Genomic DNA, 22,984 nt, shown 5'->3' with positions numbered 1-22,984 from the left:
CTAGGTCTTATGACTTAGCACGCATGGCTGTGTCTGAGGTAGTGTGACTATGGTTGTGTATTTTGGTGACTATGCGTGGTTGTGGCTTGGGTGTTGTTGGTGCCTATGGCAGACATTGTCAATGTCCTTTGCTCCCTAAGATGGAAGGTCATTACCTGAGCCCAAGTCAGAGACAGGACTGGTGTTTGGTGATATCCAAGGGTCCACAGGAATGTGCTACTGGGAGCAGCCCACAGGTCCACACATGTATGGGCCAGCCCACCCCTTAGAATGTGCAGGCAAAATGGGAGGTGCATAAATATGCCTGGAGTGCAGTTTCACCTGCACTTGTGATTTGGTGCACCTAGAACTCAAGAGATTCAAGTCTTGTCTAGCCATCCAAACTGGGATAGGCTCATCAGGGAGGCAGCCCAGGGACAAATTTCCACTCCCGCCTTGTTCCACTTCCCTGGAAGCTCCTCCAAAATCAAAGAACCCTTCCTTCCTAACAGGACTGAGGGAGGAAGACCTGCCAGTTCTTACCTCCACCCTCTGCCCCAGTGTCAGTGGGTCCCTACCCCTACTTTGAGCCTCTGCTGACCTCTGCCCTGCCTGTGACACAGTCCCCACCCCTTCCAGCCCTGGTTCAGCCTCACCTCTGCCCAAATCCAAGTCCACCATGATAATTCCTGACTGCCAGAAGCTCCTGCGGTGTGAAGTGGAGTCACTCAAGAGTCAGCTACAGGCCCAGACCAAGGTGAGTCCCCTCAGCCCCACCATCCAGCAACCTCTGTCCCTCCCAGCACTCCCTTCACACCACTCCAGCCCTGATCTCTTGGTTCCAAGGTTTTGGAGTTTCTGAACCACTCCTTGGACTCTCTAAAGAAGAAAGTTGCTTGCAGTAAAAGATTTAGTAGCTTTAGGATAAAGAATGGCTAAAGGTCAAGGTGGGGCAGGGGGCGGGTCCTGTTACAAATAACAACTAATATTTTTAACAAATAATAATGTACTTGTGTGACTCATGTCTGTTATCCCAGGGCCTTGGGAGGCTGAGTGGGGGGGGTCACTTGAGCCCAGGACTTTGAGATTAGTCTTAGCAACCTAGTGAGAACCCCATCGCTACAAAATAAATAAAAATAATACATTAAAAAGAAGAAATGAGACTACAAACTTAATAAGTATTTTGCGGCAAGTGGAAATTCTCTAGACCAAAGTCCCAGTAGTTCTTGATTGGGGGGATAGTACTCACAAGTTTTTGCCCTAAGTCTCAGGGAACACTCCCTTGAGGACTATTAAAAGGAGAATTTGTCACTACCAACATGGGAGTCATGATGTTTTTGGTCAAAAATGAACATTCAGCTCAGCACAGTGTGGACACATGTACACTTGTAAATCACCCATCATAAAATGAACAAACATACTGAATCTCCAAGAAAAAAAATCACAGAAGCTGAACACAGTTTCTGACAACGATGCTAGCTGGTATGCTCACGCTGATGGGTTCCTAGAACACTTACCTAGAGAGGGAAGCCTATACTGCAAGGGGTCTGCCCTCCAAAAACTAATTCCCTTTTGGGTACTCCCTCAGAGAGGAGAAACAACAGTCTTATGTGCCAGAATAGCAAACCTTACACTGGCTTTTACCCAGTACACTGGTTGGCCTGTTCCCTCTGTAATAACTGCCTGTTTCACATCTGTGACTGTTCAGTAATGAACTGTGGCCCCTGCATCAATCCAAAATGCTCTTTCAATCTACAGCATTTGACCTGGGCCGGCCCAGCACATCCTGCTTCACTGATACTAACTGCTTTAGGGTTTGTTCCCACACACTAGGCAGCACACACCAGCTGAATGTCCTCCACTTCAATGCTGTCACTACCTATCTGGAGATAGTGTCAGATCCCACAGGGGGAGGGTTTAGATCCCAAGCCTGCACTCTAATCCCTAGTGACAAGTCTAGCCCTCTGAAATTTCTGCCTGACTGGATTCATGTTGGGGTTCCCATGATTCCCTCTTTGGTTTGATCAATTTGCTGGGAAGGTTAACAAAATTCAGGGAAACATATAACAGCATTATTCATAATAGCTGTTATATGAGTTGAATTTAGTTGAGCCCAAACTGCCCCCCTGCATAATTTGGGTTCAACCTAGAAGTGTCTGTGTAAAATTTCACATGGTGAACTGTAACCTACCTAGATATTTTTATATAGTTTGTAACTTCCTTTGGTGCCAATCACCTAGTTTTTGCCAATCAGAGGAGAACAACTAGTATTCAAACCAGGTTCAAATCAGGCAAACACTGAAATGAACCAAACTGCCTGTTTCTGTACCTCACTTTACTTTTTCTGTCTATAAATCTTCTTGCACTACTTGACTGAGCCAATATCTCCCTAAGCCTGTTCTGATTCAGAAGGCTGCCCTATCACAAATTGTTCTTTGCTCAATCAGACTGTTAAATGTGAACTGTCTTAGCATTTTTTCTTTTGGCATACAAAGTCAACCTAAGTGTCAATAAATGGATGCGATGATAAAGAAAATGTGGTGCACATACACAAAGAAATGCTCTTCAGCTCTAAGAAAGAATACATGATGTCATTTTCAGCAACATGGGTGAACCTTGAGGATATTATGTTAAGCCAAGCACACAAAGACAAACACTGCATGTCACTCATGTGAGACCTAGAAATACTGACTTCAAGAATAAACAAAGTAGTGTTTACCAGAGGTTAGGGGTAGAGGAAATGAGATTCGTCATGGGTAGAAAGTTACAATTAGATAGTAGAAATAAATTCTGGTGTTCTACTGCATTTTAGCTGACTATAGTTAACAATATTGTATTTTTCAAGTTAGCTGGAAGGGAGGACTGTGAATGTTCTCACCACAAATAAGAAGTGTATGAGGTAACAGGTGCTAAAGACCTTGATTTCATCATTACACAATGTAAACATGTATCAAAACATAGCAATGTACCTTGTAAATATTAACAGTTATTATGTATGTATGTTTTTAAAAATGGAAATAATGCTAAATTCAGACTGAAATATCAAAGACCATGACTACTTAAAGGCATTCTGATAAAAATAAACTTGGAAGTAGTAGAATACTCTACAGTTTGAAATTGCATTGCTATAATAATCAAACCAGTATAGTACTGGTGTGAAATCAGAAACATAGACGAATGAACAAAAAGAAGGAAAAATAACAGACCTAAACATATATATAGTCAAGTCATCAAAAAAAATAAACACCAATAATATAACAACAGGGAAGAGAGTGTCTGCTCAATTAATGATTCTGTGAAAATTGAATATCCCTATGAAAATGAACACAATAAGACCCTTATTTACATAAGACAGAAGAATCTGGTCAAAAATTCAAAAGGAATTAAAAAACTGAACACAAGACCTGGAACCATAAAATGCATTAGAAAATGTAAGTAAGAGGCAGTGTATGTTCTGAAAATTTGAACCTATGCTCCCAAGATGAAAAATGGAAAGAGAAAAAAAGGCAAAAAAAAAAATTGAAGGAAGAAGAGGAAGAAAAACACACTGATGAAGGTAGGTTGGTATTTTTTAATTGGACATTAAAATAACAGGCCACAAAAGCAATAAATATGTGGGACTACATAAACTGAATGGCTTCTGCAGAGCTTCAGAAACAACCAAATGAAAAGGACTTCTACAGATTCAAAGATAATATATGGGAATGTTATATTTGTTAAGGAGTGATTATCAAGAATATATAAAGATAATATTACTATATGGCAAAAAGCTAACCTGATAAAAAAGTGGACAAAGACCGTGAATCATTATCTCTCCAAAGGAGGCATAAAATTAGCCAACAGGTTAAAGAAAAGGTCATCAATATCACTAATCCTCAGGGAAATTCCAACCAAAACCAAATGAGATATCAATTGATGTTGGGAGCCAACATCTATAGCTATATGGCTGAGGCCTGTAAAGGCCCATCTGGAAGATCGCCTCTGACATAGGATATCAGTATACCTATAATATTGGCATGTGATTAGTGACCAGTGTGCATATATGGCAGTAAAACTTATAAGTAAATATCAATATGCCTGATGGAAAGTGCACAGCAGAATTATTTTTCTCTGTCTTTCTAAGTTGTACTCCTTTTTCAAGACATTTTTAAACTTCTATTTCCTGGTAGACTGGTTAGTCAGCTCTTGTTCCCGAAAGCAGTTTCCCCTAGGGCTAAGATTAGAAATTAAATTACCATAATAGTTTTATCGCCCTGTCCCTAGCCAGGCAGAACGTTTTCTTTTGTTTCGTTAATTACCGAAACTCTGTCTGCTTCAGCCCATGGCCACCGTCATGGCGGCCATGCATTTCCTTGTTCAAGAGTGTGACAGCTACTATTTGATTTTTAGAGTAGACTTGTTAGGATAAAATATATACATATACACTCACAATTGCGTAAATTTATGCTTGTTGTTTTGTTTCCGTTTGCTACATTATTCAAATATAATAGTTACTATAAGATTTATAAAAGAATTAATGATGAGGTATTAGCTTAATAGGATATAGCATAGTATTAAAGGTCAATCATTAGATTATATAAAAATTAAAGTTTAGACATATGAAACTCATATGAATTATAGTAAAGTTTGGTAGTTTAAGAATAAGTTTTAACTGAGTTATAAGGCATTACGTTAAATCGTAATAGGATAATAGTATAACTAACAGCTAAGTCATTTAAGTAAACTTATAGATTATAGTATAGTGTTAAGTTGATAATATTAATCATTAAAAAATATTAGGAGTCAATGAACTTGGATTGAACCTAGAGTTAACTTAGAAAGTTTTTTGTATTAATCAGGGTTTAGAACAAAGAGTATAATATGAATGATTTATTGAACATTATAGAAAACACTTTGAATGATCTGTGTTGAAATTGTGTACCTGTGACCTTAATCTGAGTTTTGTGAAGCACATCAGGCATCATGGAGTTCGAATTGTCTGCTTGGAATTTGCAAGTCTCGAGATGGTCTTGTGATGCATAATTTGTAAAGCGCGATATACATCATGGAATTTGTACACCCCCCAGCAAGTAATTATCACACTGCTGGAGGGTATAGAAAATGATATATAAGTTGGAAAACGTTTGAATAAAATTGGCTTCAGTCCTGATCAGACTGTTCCCAGAAGAACTGCCTCCGAGTGGTCTCTTCTCACTGTCCAGATTCTCCGGTGCAGGTCCTAACCCACCCTCGGTCGGAGCGGGTCTCCAACAAATTGACATCAATTAATTGCCTATTATTGGAAAGCTAAAAGATAAGAAGTGCTGGCAAGGGGTTGAATAATGAACCCATGGGTACTGATGGTGAAAATGTAGATTGGTGCAGCCATTATGAAAACAATCTGGAGGTTCCTAAAAGCATTAAAAATATAAGTACCATGTGACCTAGCCATCTTTCTTCTGGGTATAAACCCAGAAAAAATAAAGTCATCATCTTGTAAAAATAAACTCACTCCCGTAACCTTTACAGCATTGTTTCCCATAGACAAGATATTGAAACAATATTATGAGTTGAAAGAGAACTAGCTAAAGAATGTGTGAGATATATATACATACAAATATTGTTCAGACCAAAAAAGGAGATCCTGCCACTTGTGACAACATAAATGACACCAGAAAGCATTATGTTAAATAATATAAAGAAGATACAGGGGGAAAGAAAATCACAAGAGATCTTGTATATGTGGAATCTTAAAAACAAAACAAACTTGAATACATAGAACAGAGAAGTGAATGGTGGTTGTCATAGGTAGAGGGTAGTTGTAACAGGGAGATTTAGATCAAAGGATATAAAACTATGAGTTCTATAGAATAAATACATTTAGAAATATGAAGTGCAGCATGAGCACTGTATTTTATGATCCAGTAGTGTAACTGAAAATTTTCTAAGAGAATAGACTTCATGTACTTCTTACCAAAGAAAAAGAGAATTATGTGAGATGACGCTTATTTTAGTAATTAGCTCACTAGTTGTGTCTATATCAAAACATCATACTGTAGTGCTTAAATTTCCTGAATAGAATATTAATAAAGTATGCATAAGGGGCACTTTTTTTTGTTTTGAGTCAGAGTCTCACTGTCACCCAGAAAGGAGTGGAAGTGGCACACTCACGGTCCCTGCAGCCTCAACCTGCTAGGCTCAGGTGATCCTTCCACCTCAGCCTTCCAAGTAGCTGGAACCACAGGCACAAACCACCATGCCCAGATCATTTTTTTGCTTTATGGTAGAGACGAGGTTTTGCCAAGTTGCCCAGGCTGGTCTGAAACCCCTGGACTCAGGCAATTCTCTCACCTCTGCCTCACAAAGTGCTGGGATTACAGGCATGAGTCACTGCACCCGGCCTAAGAGGCAGTTTTGTTTACTATCCAAGAATGAGTCATATTAAAAAATAATTGAGTGTCCTATGACTGTATATGCCTTTCCCCTCTCTCTCTGAATCCGAGTTAGCATTTCTCTGAAAAACAATCCTGAATTTGTAAAAATATATGCACATATATTATCACATGCAGTCATTACCCATAAACACACCAACTGATATCTTTATAAGATAAATATTGCTAAAACATCATATAAAAATCTAAAGAATTAAACGCATGGGAAGGGTTCAGAAAAAGTAGTTATGGAATAGCTCTTTTTTAAAAATGCCGCTAGGTGGCATTGTGGCTCACACCTATAATCCCAGCACGTTGGGAGGTGGAGGCAAGAGGATTGCCTGAGACCAAAGGTTCAAGACCAGCCTAGGCCACATGGTGAGATCTTTTCTCTACAATAAATCAAAAAATTAGCCTGGTATGGTGGTGCATGCCTGTAGTTGCAGCTACCTGGAATGCTGAAGCAGAAGGATTGCCTGAGCCCAGCAGTTTGAGGCTGTGATGGGCATGAGTGTGCTACTGCACTCCAGCCTGGTTGACAGAGTGAGACTATGACTCAAAAAAGAAAAAAGAAAGAAAAATGCTTTGGGAAAAGTCACAGAAATTGGAAAATACACTATACTGAAATCTGAAGCACCTTGCTACAAACACATTATATGTATTCCTGTAATTTATCATGGCAGGTTGATATTTTGAAACAAGTGAAAATGGTTTAAAAAGACCTCCACAGCAAGCTATCTTGAAAATGCACAAAATGTATATATGAAGGAAGGAAATTAGAAACATCTCAATTTCATCTTTAATATTAAAAAAATTAAAAAGTACACTAAGTGATCTCAGATATTCTATTTGTAATAGAAGACCATCTCTTTTCAATTAATACAACCGATGAAGGAAAAAAAATCAGCTCATAATTTCCAGCGATTTGAGAGTCCTGTAGATACTTCTCAAATAACTGATTCACATACAATGGTTCTTAATTTAAAAACAAAATAAACCTCCCAAAACAAAAAACCTCAGTACTCCCATCTCAGGCTAATTTATGAATTTTGCTTATTACAATGTTCTCAAAAATTTGGAAGTGGCCATGAATCATCTATGCTTTCAAGAACTCCATTCAATGTCAAGTCCTGTAAGGAACATTTTATCTGGATTAAATTTTTAAAAATACTTTTTTGAGGTAAAATAAATATAGTTTATTTAGAAAATAAATTGGAGAGAGTGAGAAAGAGGGGATTCACCTCCCAAGGGAGGGAAGGGAGCCAACGTTTAAGAAAACATGGCCTGGCCAGAGCTCAAAGAGCAAATGGCCACACCATAACATAGCAAGGCGATGGCCACAATGGCCTGGCAATGGCACTTCTTAAATAATTTAAGACCATCACAGGTGCATGAGAAAACCATAACTAGGGAAATACTCACATTGGAAGAGAAGCTAAGAAATGTAAGTCTGGAATACTATTAAGTAGACTTCCTTTAAACCCAAGAAACAGGAGTATTATATATTCTGATTCTGATATAAAAACTTAATACTTGAGTTTCAACATACTTCTTTACACATTTGTCAGTTAATATAAAATTGTGGAAACACCACAATTTAAAATAATGAAAACACACATCTAAAAGTAGGAATGTTTCCCTCTGTGTCAGGTGCAACCTAGGGCAACCCAACCTCAGCCTGTCCCACCTCTTCCCCCCACCCGTTTTCATGCTCATTTTCCCTTTCACATTCACATTCATGTACATTTTACATCGGGTTGTGTGATGCCCTTCATGTGCAGAGGTCACTTTCCTCAAAAAAATCCTAATTCATGAAAACACTACAGCTGGCTGCACTTTCAACTCAAAAACCCAGAGGCAATGAACAGTCTAAATTCATTATTGCACAAATAATACAAGATAGCAAAGAACACCAAGCAAGAAAATTCAGGAAAATGAGAGCTTCTAAACTCACAGCAGACGATAAATGTCCAAGAGCGACCTCCCCGAAGTTCCCTCCTCAGCCGTCAGAGTTTCAACAGTGCCTGAAATGGCCGGGCGGGCCCGGCTCCGCGGTGCGGGGGAGCCACCCACCAGCATGGTTCTACCTTCTCGTGAGGCAGCGCTCCTGGCGAGACCTCACGAACTAGGTACACTGCCACACAGGGCCCCAAGCAGCCTATTTATAAACTCCCTATTCAAATGAGGGCTCCTAGAAGGCTCGTTTTCATTGGATAATATACACTCATTTTGATTGGCTGATAGCCACTCCTTTGTACAAGTCTCATTGGCCACTATCAACCAATAGAGAAGTCCTGTGTGTCTCTTTAAATACAATAAGAATTACTTTTTCATAAGCCTTCATTTGAATACAAGCTTTTATAAATAGGCTGCTCAGCCAGGTCTGCCAGATTCTGTTGTCAGTTTGACCTCACTTCCTGTCCTCGATGCTGGCGGGCTGCAGCCGTGGGTGCCGGCGGCCCCACCGCGGTGCTGGCAGCCCCACCGCAGGCATAAGTCCATGGTAGGAGGCAAAAGAGAGACAACAGAATCGCCTGCCACTCTCCCCATCAGCACCTGCTCCCTCTCCAGACACTGAACCTGAGCCTGCCCTTGGCTGGCCTTGCTCAGATGTAGATCCTCACCACTTTGTGCCACATCCGTGGGATGCTTCATTGGATCAGGAAAAGTCACTTCAAGGCCCCAGGCTGCCTGGCTGGACGTCCACCCCAAGTCTACCTTGGCCTAGAGCCCATTGTCCACTGTCGTCCTCACTCTCCCCACCTCTCAGTCATTGAACATCATCCCCAAGTCTTGATTCAGAGATGAGTCCTGGACAGAGCTGGTTTTCAGAGAGCGTGGGCAGGACACTGCTGTCCCTCTAGGGCCACCAGGCTTCTGAGGAAAACTCAACCAACCAGTGGCCACCTGGGGATGAGGCCAAGGGAACCAAGACCCAGCCTGCTGGGGAAAGAGCATCTCCCTCACTCCTTCCCAGGAAGACCCACCCTGACATCTACCAAGAATCTCCAGGCTGGTCCCAGAGGACTGTGAGGTCCCCCAACCCAGATGTAGCTGCCTAGGAAAACAGAGGAGCTGGGAGGCCCAGGCAGCATATGGACAAGAGGGTCTGGGCCACCACTCACCATGGGATGCCTCCCTGCCAATCGGAAACAGGAGACACAGAGCCTCCTGGATGCTTTCTTGGCCGACCCACAGTTCAAAGGTCACTCAGGCTGCAGGCGCCCTTCACCCTCCCTTCCGCTTGCAGACGTGGATGAATGTCAGCAGAACCCAAGACTCTGCAGGAGCCACAGCACTTGCATCAATACCCCGGGCAACTACACCTGCCAGTGCTAGCTCGGCTTTGCACTCAGGCTGGAGGACCCAAGGCTCTGCACAGTTAGAGGCAACCCCGAGGATGCTGTGATGCCAAACAGAAGCTGGGATGCAGCTGAGGCAGAAGGGCCACAAGGTCCCTCAAGGTCAAGGCCCCACCAGGCCACAGATGGAGGAATCATCCTCCCGGGCAGGGAGACAGTAGGGCCCCTTTGGGCCTGGAGCTCCCCTGTGCCGCCCCCAGGCCTCACCTCTTCCTCAACTGTCATGCGTGAGTGGAAGGTGTCACTTCCGTTTCTAAGAGGGGATCTTCTGCCATGGCCAGGGAGGGGGCAGCCAGAGTCTTTGGTCAAGTACAACCCCTATGACTTGGTTTCCCTCCTGGTGATACCTCCTATAAACTGGGGACCATGGCCCCTGTTGTGCTTATCACCACAACTTGCTTTTAAGGTGAAGTTTAAAATCACCAAGTGGCAGTTCGTGCAGTCATAGTGCCTGGTCTAGGACAGTTGACAGACAGGGAAGTGGGTGCAAGGAAGGACTGAGCCAGTCAGGGCCAGGGCTTGACCTCCAACTTTGTCCTCAGATGTGAATTAATGCACCTCCAGACACAACCCATGCCACAGCTCCACCCACTGCCTCAACAACATGGGCAACTAGCAGTGCTGCTGCTGTCCCGGCTGGACTCCGATTCCTGGCTCCCCAAATGGCCAAACAACACTGTCTGTGAAGGTAGAGAGCCATATCCCACGTTCTGGAGACACCAAGCTCCTGATCCCATATTCAATGGCACCCACACACCACACAGAATGGTGCTGTGTCCAGCACTGATTCTTCTGAGGCGCCATGTGAAAAGACCAGTGGCTCCCGGGGAAGGAGCTGGGAACCAAGGGGGAGGCTGGGGAGACCCCAGGCAGCAGCCAGTTACTATGGGTGCCTCCGCAGAAGCCACCTGCTGAGCTCAGGCCTCTCCATCTTTCTGGACCCAGCGTCCACCACCCCAAGGGGCACAATACAGGGAGGTACGAGGTGGGGCATGGGCAGGAGAAGGGACCTTATCTGGCTGGGACAGGACCTGCCCCGTCACCCTCTTTGAGTCCCCAGATGTGGACGAGTGCAGCTCCGGGCAGCATCCGGACAGTGCCACAACTCCACTGTCTGCATCAACACCATGGGTTCCTACACATGCTGCTGTGGCCCAGATTGGAAGCCCAAACCTGGGATCTGGAATAACCAGAAGACAACTCTCTGTGAAGGTACCTGGTATGACCTGACCCTAGAACCATTCTCACACTCTGACACACCCTTAATGAGCCTGTTCCCAGCAAGGGTGCCCTTCCCCACCTGGACTCCACCCTCTGCTATCCACAGTCAGATGACTGGCCCTGCAGGACCCAGGGGGCAGGAAATCACTCTGCAAAGCACTGCCCCTGAGCTATGCCTTTGCTCTGAGTTCTCCATCCACCCAAGAAACTCTCTGACCTCCTCTTCTCTCCTCTCCCAAGAGTCTCTCCCACTTTTTCTCAAACCCCAAAATCTAAGAAAAGACTTGAGGTCATCCTCAGTCCAGACCACCATTGAGGTAAGAGCAGTACCCCCAGGGGCAAGGTGGCAGCAATCCACAGTGACCTTAGGTAGTTTACATCTGGGAGGAGATGACCCCATACAGTGGGAGCTGGCCTGACTCTCTGCGTCTTTCAGGGATGGGGAAAGTCATACACAATATTAGACACCAAGTGCACCTACTGTCTTTCCTCTGGCTGCTCTGTAGACTTTGGGTTTATGGGATGATTGACATTTCAGAAGAGGGCTACTTTTGAGGGGCTATACTCCAGAGTCAAGGATCACCCAAGGGATCTCATCCAAAGGGGGAATCCCATCCAATGCCTCCTATATTCCCCAAATAGACAGTCTCTAGGGTCTGAACACTGGGACTGAGTGGACAGAGTCTTTGCGCATCCCTTTGACCCGTTGCTCATGGGCTCTGTGTCCCTATCCCCCTAGAACCTCATGTAGAAGGTGGATGAGCTGCTTAAGACCCCGGGAGACCTGGAGACCCTGCCCTGCTCACAGCATCACTGTGTGGCCACTCACCTGCTGTATGATCTGGAGGATTCCCTGAGAGGCCTGAGCAAGACCCTTCCCAATGGGATGCTGACCTTCAATTATTCTGAAGGCACAGGTAAGTTCAGGGAATGCCCCATGCTTCTGTTCCACCCTTTCACCGCCTCATTCTTCTTCAATCCCACTAGGGCCAAGTGACCACATGTGAATGTCAGTGTTATTCTCATAAATAAGTTAAAGTAGAAGATTAAAAAGAAATGCATCAACTTGTAGATAATATGCATTTTAATTGTTACATAGAGTATCAGCATTAAAACAAGTACGATGAAGAATTTAGAATAACAAAATAGACACTGCTTCAAAAAAACTAATTTGAAAGACCATAAATTATTATTAGCTGATATATAAATATGATCTGTCTTATTGAGCTAAAATTCACAACTTTGGAATTACCATTTTAAAGTGTGTGTTTCAGTAGAACTTAGTATATCCACAGAGTTATACAACCATCACCTCTATTACTAAAATATTTTCATCACCCCAGAAGTAAACACTGTACCTACTATGTAATCCATCCTCATTCTTCCCTTACTCCAGCTCCTCTCAACCACTAATCAGCTTTCTGTGTCTATGGATTTGCCTAATCTGGTTATTTCCTATAAATGGAATCATAACTTCTAGTCTAACTTCTTTCCCCTAGCATAATATTCTTGTGGTTCATCCATGTTGTAGCATGCATCAGTATTTCACTCCTTCTTATGACTGAATATTTTTCCATGGTATGGATATACTATGTTCTGTTCATCTGTTCATAGTTGTATATTTGGGTTGTTTCCACCTTTTGACTATTGTGAACAGTTCTGCTATGAATATTGGTGTACAAGTTTTCCTTTGAATAAGTGTTCTCAGTTTGTTGGGACAGATACTTAGGAACGGAATTGCTGGATGATATGGTAATTCTATGTTTAACTTTTTGAGGAATCGCCGAACTGCTTTTCCAATTGACTGTACCATTTTACATTCCCACAAGAAACATACAAGAGTTACAATCTCTATGCCCTTAGCAAAAACTTGTTTCTTTTGTTTTGTTTTTATCGTGGCCTTTTTGGTTTGCCTGAGTTGATATTTCGTTGTGGTTTTGATTTTCACTTCCCTAATGACAAATTATGTTTAACATCTTTTCATTTGTATATTCACCATTTCTTCATCTTTTCTGAAGAAATATCTATTCGAGTTCTTTGTCCATTTTTTAACTGGGTTTATCTTTTGGTTGTTGAGTTGTAAGCATTTTTTATGTATTCTCATAGCAGCCCATGATGAGATATGCAATTTGCAAATATTTTCGCCCATTCTGTAGTTGCCTTTTCATCTTCTTAATAGTTTTTTCACTTTAATGAGCAAATGCTTTAAATATTGATGGGGCCCTTTTTATCTGCCTTTGTTGTTGTTTGTGCTGTTGATGTCATGTTTAAGAATTCGTTGCCAAATCCAAGGCCAGAAAGATCTACCACTGTATTTTCTCTGGTGTGTTTTATTTTTAGCTCCTAAATTTAGATCTTTGACCTATTTTGAGTTAATGTCTGTGTATTGTGTAAGATAGGGGTCAAAATTATTTTTTTACATGTAGATACCCAGTAATACCAGCATCATTTGTTAAAGGGATTATTCTTTCCCTTATTAAATAGCCTTGGTAATACTTGTGGAAAAATCAGTTGACCACAGATGAATGGGTTTATTCTTGGGCTCTCAATTATATTCTGTTGGCCAATATGCCAGTATCATACTGCTCTGATTATTGTAGGCTTGTAGTGAGTTTTGAAATGAGGAGGTGTAAATTTTTCAAATGTATTGGTCTTCAAAACTGTCTTAGGTATTTGGGTCCCTTACAATTACATATGAATTTTAAGATGAACTTTTCTTGTTTGGCAAAACAATTATAATAGACTATTAGAATATTGATAAAGAATGCATTATATTTATAGATCACTTTGGGTAGTATTACTATCTTAACAATATGGAATCTTCCAACCCATGAACACAGAATGTCCTTCCATTTATATGGAGTCTTTACTTGCTTTCAAAAACTTTTGCAGCTTCCTGTTTACAAGTCTGTTTACAAGTTTAAATGTATTCCTAATATTTTGTTGAAGACTTTTGCATCCATTTTCATTAGAAATATTAATCTATAGTTTTCTTGTGATGTCTTTATCTGGTTTTGTTGTCAGAGTAATATTGACCTTGTAGAATTATGTAAATCATGTTTTATCCTCGTCTATTTTTTGAAGATGTTGGCAATGGAGTCACATTCATTCTTCCTCAAACGATAGGTAGATTTCAAAAGTGAAGCCATTCGGTCTGAGCCATTCATTTTGAGAGGTTCCAATTACTGATTCAATCTGTTTATCTGTTAGAGGTCTCTTCAGAGTTTCTATTTCTTCTTGAGTTGACCTTGGTGGTTTGTGTGTCCCTGGGAATCTGTCCATTTCATCTAGATTATCTACTTTATGGTTGTAAAATTGTTTATATTATTCTCTTTGAATCCTTTGTAACTTTGGGCTAAATACGCATACGTGTGTGTGTGTGTGTGTGTGTGTGTGTGTGTGTAGTCTGTATCTTCAGGCTATGTATGTACTCATATATATTAACCACTGCAGGCACAACTCCTAACCTTCATATATATTTCCCAAAATTACAGAGCTGTCCCTGGAGGTGCAGGAACAAGGAGATAGCAATGTCACCTTGAATCAGACTCAGACAAAAATGCAGCTGAACTGGAATCTGGCACACAGGAATCTGGTGACACAGGTAACAGCTGAAATGGGGGAGAGGTTGATGAGACCTCATGGTGGGACAAGATGCCCAAGGATGTAAAAAATAAGAGATGTGAAAAGTCAAGAGAAGCGGGGTGGAGTGAGGTAGAGCCACAAGAGGAGAGTCCATCTGAGAAGCAGAAAGCCCTCTTGGGGACCCCAAAATGGTAACCTTGGCCTTGCCCCACAGGCCTTCCTGTGGTGAACCTTGTCTCCACTCCAGGGATGGGTAAGCTGATGGCTGAGGCCCCCCTGCTCCTGGAGCCTGAAAAGCAGGCAGCTCCATAGAAGCACAAAGGCTTGCTGCTCTCAGACGTCATCTCTGCCTTTCTGAGCAAGAAAAACACCCAGAATCTCAGGTCCCCAGTCATCTTCACATTCTCCCACTGTGTAATTATTGGAGGGAGAGGGCCATGGATGGGGAAGGAGCCTGAGTCCCAGGCACAGCCTTCCCGCTCAGCTTTGGGGTCCAGGAGGCTCTGCTGTGAGGGTATCATCTTCCCAAAAAGTCAGCCCTTCCTGAGCCAGCTTTGGGTCAGCCTCTCTGAAGACCAGAATCACCAGCTCAAACCTGTGCCCTGTTTTTACAGCCAGTGACCCCTGGGCCAAGGCAAGAGGTGTTCTGTGTCTTCTGGGAGTGTGGCCAGGATGGGTGTGGTCACTAGGCCACCACAGGCAGCAGCGTGGTGGACACCAGAGACAGCAGCTCTACCCACCACTGCACCCACCTCATCAGCTTTGCAGTCTTCATGACCCCCTCCAAGAGTCCAGGAGGGGCTGCACTCTGCATCTGTTGCCGTGTAACAAATTTCCACAAATGTTACAGCTTTAAAAAATATATTATCTTGCAGTTTCTGTGGGTCAGCATTTCTACATAGCAGGATGGATTCTCTGCTCAGTCTTACAAGTTCTAAATCTATCTATCTATCTATCTATCTATCTATCTATCTATCTATCTGAGAGAGAAAGAGAAAGAGTGAGAGACCCCAAAAAATGTATACACACTTTAAGAAAGGCAAAAAAAGTTTTAAAATTGTAATACTCCATAAGATGGCTACAAGTCACGTTTGACTTCTGCAATTACAAGAAGTGCTCAAAGTGGTTACTACCAGGGTCCAGGCATGTCTTATTACAGCAAACATCTCTTAACATCTCTTAAAATGTGTATACATTTTTTGGCACCCATGATATATCTTTAGTCTTGGAAAAAGAGAGGAAACTTTATTTCTTGTCGAAGGTTACAGCCTCAAGGTTACTGTCCCACAGGCTGGGAAGCATGCCTGAAGCCAAGACCACAGACAAGAACGTTGAAGGAAAATATGAAACATACATATTCAAAAGGCTATAGGAGGAGCTATCAATATTAATGAAGGTGGACGTGACACATGCACATTCAGCAAACAAGATGTTACATACAACTTATGTTTGCTTTGGGGTGGAGACTTAACATTTAAATGTATTACAGTTAGGCCCTATATTTCTTTTTTTTCTCTTTATTTTAAAGATGTGGGGTACAATTCAGGGTTAGGTATACAAATGTTCATTATGCAGGTATCTCTGTTGATGAGGTGTGCCCCTCCCTCCCCTGGCAGTTTCCCTCAACTGCCAATCCCACCCACTCTACCCTGGCAGTTTCCCACTACTGCCAATTCCTTTTTTATAGTATTATGATAATTGTTCAAGGTCCACTTATGAGTGAGAACATATGGTACTCTGTTTTTGTTTCTGTGATACACTGAGTATGATAGACTCTAAATCCATCCAAGTTGCTACGAAGTTCATATGTTTGCTCTTCTTTATGGCTGCATAATATTCCATTGTGTATATTACCACATTTTTTATCCAGTCCAGCTTTGATGGGCAGCACAGTTGGTTCCATGTTTTTGCTATTGTGAATAGAACTGCAACAAACATGCATGTACCAGTGTCTGTTTTGTAAAAGGTGTTGAATTCTTCTGAGTATATTCCAAATAGGGGGATTTCTGGGTCTTATGAAACGTCAATTTCTAGTTCTTTCAGAAATCGCCACACTGTCTTCCAAAGAGGTTGCACTAGTTTGCATTCCCACCAGCAGTGTAGAAGCATTCCTTTTTCTCCGCATCCTCACCAGCATCTGTTGTTGTTTATTAATGATGGCCATTCTTACTAGGGTTAGGTGGTACCTCAATGTGGTTTTCACTTGCATTTCCCTGATGTGTGAAGCTGAGGACTTTTCCATGTGTCTGTTGGTTGCCCTTATAGCTTCTTTTGAGAAGTGTCTATTCATGTCTTTTGCCCAATTTTTAATGGGGCTGTTTGTTTTTTCCTTTCATAGGCCCTATATTTCAAAAGATCTTTTCAGGCTATGAAGGTACACAAGTGTGTAGACTCTGTAGCCCAGCCAGGACAAGTCCATAGTCAGTGGTCTCATATCAGGACAAGTGCGTCAGTTATTCAGTGTGTGAGCTGTGAATTGTTTTAACTCATTTGTGATTGCTGATATGAATTTACAACATTTCAAATTTGGTTGCTGATTGCTGCCAATGTGAATTTACTCATTCCAAATTCTAATTGTGAATTCTGCAACATTGTCATATGTATGTGCTATTATATTTTGCTTGAAAATGAATAGGAGGCAAGGAGAAAGTTAATTGAGATAATTATTTGATATCATCTGTGCAATGTTGTTATTGATTACATAGTTGATAAAAATTGCAAGTTGGTCATTATTTTCATGTGGTTAGTGTTGTATACTTGCATTTTGATATTTCAGGGCTTTCATATTTCAACATTAAAAATAATTTGCCATAACTATGGAAAATGAAGAAATAGATGTTGATGAGATTTCCGAGGTCTACTGTGAAGCCAGTGAACTTAGTGATAGTGAGACAGATAGTGATGGAATGATGCAATGTAAATGAAGAAATACATATACATATAATATATATTCGGTTTACAATCTGAATAAAAATACAAAAACAGAATGCAGTAAGAGTGGTGTCTAAGGCAAAAACTGAATATATATGCAACTTTCAGCTGTATTGTGAAAAAGGTGACAATTTAGAAAAGACCATTTCACTTGTGCTTAGCAATAGAAGTTTGCAGCAACCCGCTGCAAACTTTATTTTCACCCACTTTCAGTATTAGGAAAGTGAAAACTTTTTCAATTGTAAATGTGTTAATATTGCTTATTTTGAGGCCAGTGCTGGTTTAGCTGCTAGAGACAAAAAAAAGCCATGTGGCTGTCAGAATATAGTTTATTCCAGCCGGGTGTGGTGGCTTATGCCTGTAATCCCAACATTTAGGGAGGTGGAGGTGAGAGAATTGCTTGAGCCTGGGAGTAGAGACCAGTCTGGGCAACATAGCAAGAACTTGTCTTTACAAAAATATTTTAAAAATTAGCTGGGTGTTGTGGCATGTGCCTGTGGTTCAAACTATTTGGGAAGTTGAGGTGGGAGGATTGCCTGAGCCCTGGAGGCTGAGACAGCTGTGAGCCCTGAGAATGCCACATACTCCATCCTGGGCAACAGAGTGAGTCCCTAACAACAACAGCAACAAAGAACATAGTTTATTCCTTAAGTGTAGGGGTGCATGACTTAACCCTTGCCTAGGGTTGCATGACTTAACCCTTGCATGGTCTTAGAAGCTGTTTATAATTCGGTGCCTTAGTGCCACAAAGGATCTGTTCTGTCTATCTTAATATCTCTATTTTAACATTCAGGCTGCTCAATTGTGGTGTCTAAGCCACAAAAGAGAGGGAGCATAACAAGGCATGTCTGATCCCCCATCCCATCATGTCTGGGAGCTAAGTTTTGTTTGTTTTGTTTTGTTCGTTTAAGTCTCACTCTGTTGCCCAGGCTGGAGGGCAGTGGCATGCGTGTGGCCACCACAACCTCGATCTGCTGGGCTCAAGAGATCCTTCCTCCTCAACCTTCCAAGGAGTTGGAACTACAGGCATGTGCCACCATGCCTGGCTAATTTTTCTTAATTTATTGTAGAGATGAGGTCTCACCAAATTGCCCAGGCTGGTCTTGAACTCATGGGCTCAGGCAATCCTCTCCCTCAGTCTTCCAAAGTGCTGGGATTATAGGCGTGAACCACGACACCTGGCCCAAGGAATTAAGTTTTGAAGGCTCTTCTGGGGTCCCCTGGGCCAAGAAGAGGTTGTTTCAGTTGGGAGGCTTAGAGTTTTATTTTTAGTTTACACAAAACTGAAACCATCGTGTCAGCCAGGGCAGCCATTTCATCTGAGGCTTGAGACCCTCCTCCAAGCTCCCTGGTTGCTGGAAGAATTCAGTTTTTCCTGGTTATAGAACTGAGGTCCCACTTTCTTGGTAGCTGTGAGCAGGGGACCATGCTCAGGTTCCTGAGGACTACTCACATTCCCTCCCATGTGACCTTCTCACAATGCAGCAGCCTTCTCTTCTGGAGGCCAGTGGGAAAATATTCTTCCCATGCAGTCCTTCTTAAGCTTTGAATCTATTTTCTCCAGAAAGAGTCCAGCTCTTGTAAAGGTTCACCTGATTAGGTCAGGCCCGTGCAGGATATACTCCCTGGCTTAAAGTCAACAGATTCAGGGCCTAAATTCCATCTGCAAAGTCCCTCCATAGGAACACCTAGACTCACATTCGATTGAATGCCCGGAAAAAGGTGTGTGCTCAGCAGGCAGTGGGGCTATGAGGGCAGAATTAGAATTCTGCTCACCACAGGGGTCTGCAAGACAGGGGTGGTTAGGGGCTGCAGAAAGGAAGATTTGGGTTTGAGGAGGCCAGGGGAGCCAGTGAGTACAGGTAGGAAGTGACTGTGCCTGCCTCTTCCTCTAGCCAGGTGAGCTGAGTGCTTTTTCAGTATCATCAGGAACAGGGACTCTCTCAAGAGTCCTCTGGTAATGGAGCATTTACTATGAGCATCCACATAAAAATAGCATGAGTAGGATCTTAGCCAAATGCTCAGGCCTTATAGGAATCCCACAAGTATCAGCAACACTCCAAGGCCACTTTGCTAGCAAACAGAGTAGTCACACTTTTATTTATCTTCTGCTTTTTATTTATTGAAGAGGTAATATATTTGTGCTTCAAAACTCAGGGACTGAGCATGGTGGCTCACACATCTAATCTCAGCAGTTTGGGAGACTGAGGCAGGAGGATCACTTGAGGCCAGGAGCCCAAGACCAACCTAAGCAACAAAGTGAGATCCCATCTCTACAAAAATGTAAAAATTATCTGGGCATGGTGGCAGACACATGTAGTCCCAGCTATTAGAGAGGCTAAGGTGGGAGGATCACTTGAGTCCAGGAGTTCAAGGCTGCATTAACCTATGATTGCACCACTGCTCTCCAGCCTGGGCCACAGAGCAAGACTTCATATCAAAAAGACAAAACAAAGTAAAACAAACAAGCAAAAGCAACCTTGGCTCACATCTATAATCCCACCACTCACGTAGGCCAAGGTAAGAGGATTGCTTGAGAAAAAAGATTTGGCATTCAAGACCAGCCTGGGCAACATAGTGAAATTTTGTCTCTAAAAAACAAAAACAAAAATTAGCCAGACACAGCTCCAGCTACTAGGGATACTAAGTGGAAGGATCACCTGAGGTCAAGGCTGCAGTGAGCCAGGTTTGTCCCACTGTACTCCAGCCTGGGAGACAGAATGAAACTCTGACTTAAAAAAAAACCTTAAACAGGAGAGGAGAAGAAACGTTGAGTCTCCCTTCCACCCCAAACCTAGGCATCAAGTTCCTCTCATCTCAGATGACCAAAGTTCTCAGTTTCTTCTGCACTTTTCTGTGGGGATTTTAGACATATAAATCAAATGCACATATTCATTCTTTAGTCCTTTTCGCACTCATGGGGTGGCATGTTTTATTCATTGCTGTGCATGGTGGGTTTCTTATTTATTACATTTGTGAGATTATTTGACTATAGTCTACAAAGGGCTTCACCAGTATTTTTTTTTAATAACGTATTTTTGATTCCGTGTGTGCAAATGCATGTTTGTTACAAGGCATATTGTATGGTAGTGAGGATTGTGCTTCTGGTGACCCAGAAAGGAATGTATCCATCACCCAAATAATGTACATTGTACTCATTAAGTCATTTCTCATAGCTTTCCCTGCTCCCACTCTCCCATCCTGAGTCTCCAGTGTCTGTCAATCTACACTCTGCACACTACGTCCATGTGTATACACATTGTTTAACTACCACTTGAAAGTACATGCAGTACTCATCTTTACTGGTCTGACTTCTTTCGCTTTTGATAATGGCCTCCATCTTGACAGCAACATGAAAGCAACTGGAGACCATCACACTAAGTGAACTATCACAGAAACAAAGAACTGAATACTGTGAGTTCTCACTCATAAGTGGGCCCTGATCACTGGTCCTACATGCACAAGGGTAGGATCGGCAGATGCTGGACACTGCTAGGGGAGGGAGGGAAAGAGAAGGGAGGGGGCATGTGGCAACACACTGGGTACCAGATCTACCATCAGGGGTAGAGCTAGCAGCCCAAACTTCAGCTATGTGCAACTTGTTTATGTAGTAAATCCTCAGTTGCTCCCCACAACTCTAAAATTTAAGTTAATTTAATTTAATTTTTAAAAAACCAAGACCATAATCTTCAAAACTTTTCCCAAGTGCAAAGTTAACATGGATAATATCCATTTAAACATAAGAAAAGATAATGACCTCCAGTTCCATCCATGTTGCTACAAGACACATTGTATATATAGGCCTTGTTTTCTTTAGTTAGTCATCCACTGATGGACACTTAGGTTGCTTTCAAATCTTTGTGATTGTGAGTAGTTCTGTGATGAACATATGAGTGCAGGTTTCTTTTTTATATAATAACTTATTTTCCTTTGGATAGATACCCAGTAGAGGGATTGCTGGATCAGATGGTAGATCTATTTTTAGTCCTTGGAAGAGGTGTCCATATTGTTTTCCATTGAGGTTGTACTAATTTACATTCCCACCAACAGTATGTGAGTGCTCTCTTTTCTCCACATCCTTTTAAAATATCACTGTGCTTATAACTCTTTGGTGTGATAGCATTTTTTTTCTTAAGAGCATTCATTCAGCCCTGGAACATTTATTGAGCACTTACTATCTGCCAAGATTGTTCCAGGTTACTGGGAAAGAAAAGTAGAGAAGACAAAATCTCTCTTCAGATGAAATTTCCTATCTACTACTTTCATGTGCCCATGAGTCCCCTAGGGAACTTATGAACGTGAAGATTTGGGTTCAGCACCCATGATCTGAAACCTAAGATGCTGCATTCCTCACAGGCTCCCAAACGCTGCTGATGCTGCCAGCTCAAGGACCATACTTTGAGCACAAGGATGGGGTATCAGCACAGAAGTAGTCTTTCAAATCACCTCTATTGCAATATTTTAAACTTCATCTTGGCCCTTCATTCTTCCCCAGTCACTGACCCATCACTTTGCTAACCTTCATGGACAAATTTCTTTCTTTCTTTCTTTCTTTCTTTCTTTCTTTCTTTTGAGTTGGGGTCTCACTCTGTCACTCAGACTGGAGTGCAGTGGCACGCTCACAGCCACCCCAGCTTTGACCTGCTGGGCTCCAGTGATCCTTCCACCTCAACCTTCCAAGTAGCTGGAACTACAGGTATGCTACTACCATGCCTGGCTATTTTTTTTTTGTTTGTTTATTGTAGAGACAATGGCCTCCCAAAATGCTGGGATTATAGGCTGAGCCACCAAACTTGGCCAAAAAATTTCTTGAATTACTTTTTTTTTGAGTCGAAGTCTCTATCACTCAGGCTGAAGTGCAGGGACATGTTCACAGTCACTACAGCCTCAACCTGCTGGGCTCAGGCAATCCTTCTACCTCAGGCTTCCTGTAGCTAGAGCTACAGGAATACAATAGCATGCCCAACTAATTTTTTGATTTACTGTAGAGAAAAGGTATCACCAAGTTGTCCAGGCTGATCTCGAACCTGTGGGCTCAGGGAGTCCTCTCACCTCGGTCTCACAAAGTACTGTGATTACAGGTGAAAGCCACTGCACCTGCTCAAATTTCTTGATTTAAACAGTCCAGTTAGAGTGTCCACTGAGCTATAACTCTATTTCCGCATTTTAACACTTATTTCAACATGTGGAACCGGGTCATTCTTTGCGGTGGAAGAATTCTGTGTATTGTAGGATGTTGAACCACATTCTTGGCCTCATCTCACTAGGTGCCAGTAGCAACCAACACCTTGTTCTAACAATATAAAATGTCTCCACACATTACCAAGCATCCCTAGTGATGGGGAGGGGGTGGAATTGCTTCCTGTTGACAATCACTAGTCTATGTCTAGCAAACTTAGAGTTGCCCTGTTGGCAAAATATGTTACCAAATACAGATGCATAACATCTCTTTTTTATCAATATTTTTTATTATGATATTGTGGGGTACAGTTAAGT

At 42.1% G+C, this 22,984-nt stretch overlaps 1 pseudogene; it reads left to right on the top strand.

Annotated features, from left to right (window-relative positions):
* The first annotated feature begins 658 nt into the window (after positions 1 to 658).
* The window catches only part of LOC103250640, a 28,364-nt pseudogene continuing 6,038 nt past the window's right edge, over positions 659 to 22,984 (top strand).

This window comes from Carlito syrichta, unplaced genomic scaffold (assembly GCF_000164805.1).
Source record: "Carlito syrichta isolate Samal-C Ts95f unplaced genomic scaffold, Tarsius_syrichta-2.0.1 Scaffold130776, whole genome shotgun sequence".
In the NCBI taxonomy this organism is placed as follows: Eukaryota; Metazoa; Chordata; class Mammalia; order Primates; family Tarsiidae; genus Carlito; species Carlito syrichta.
Note: the sequence above shows the minus strand (reverse complement) of the source record. Positions and strands in the feature narration are given on the sequence as shown.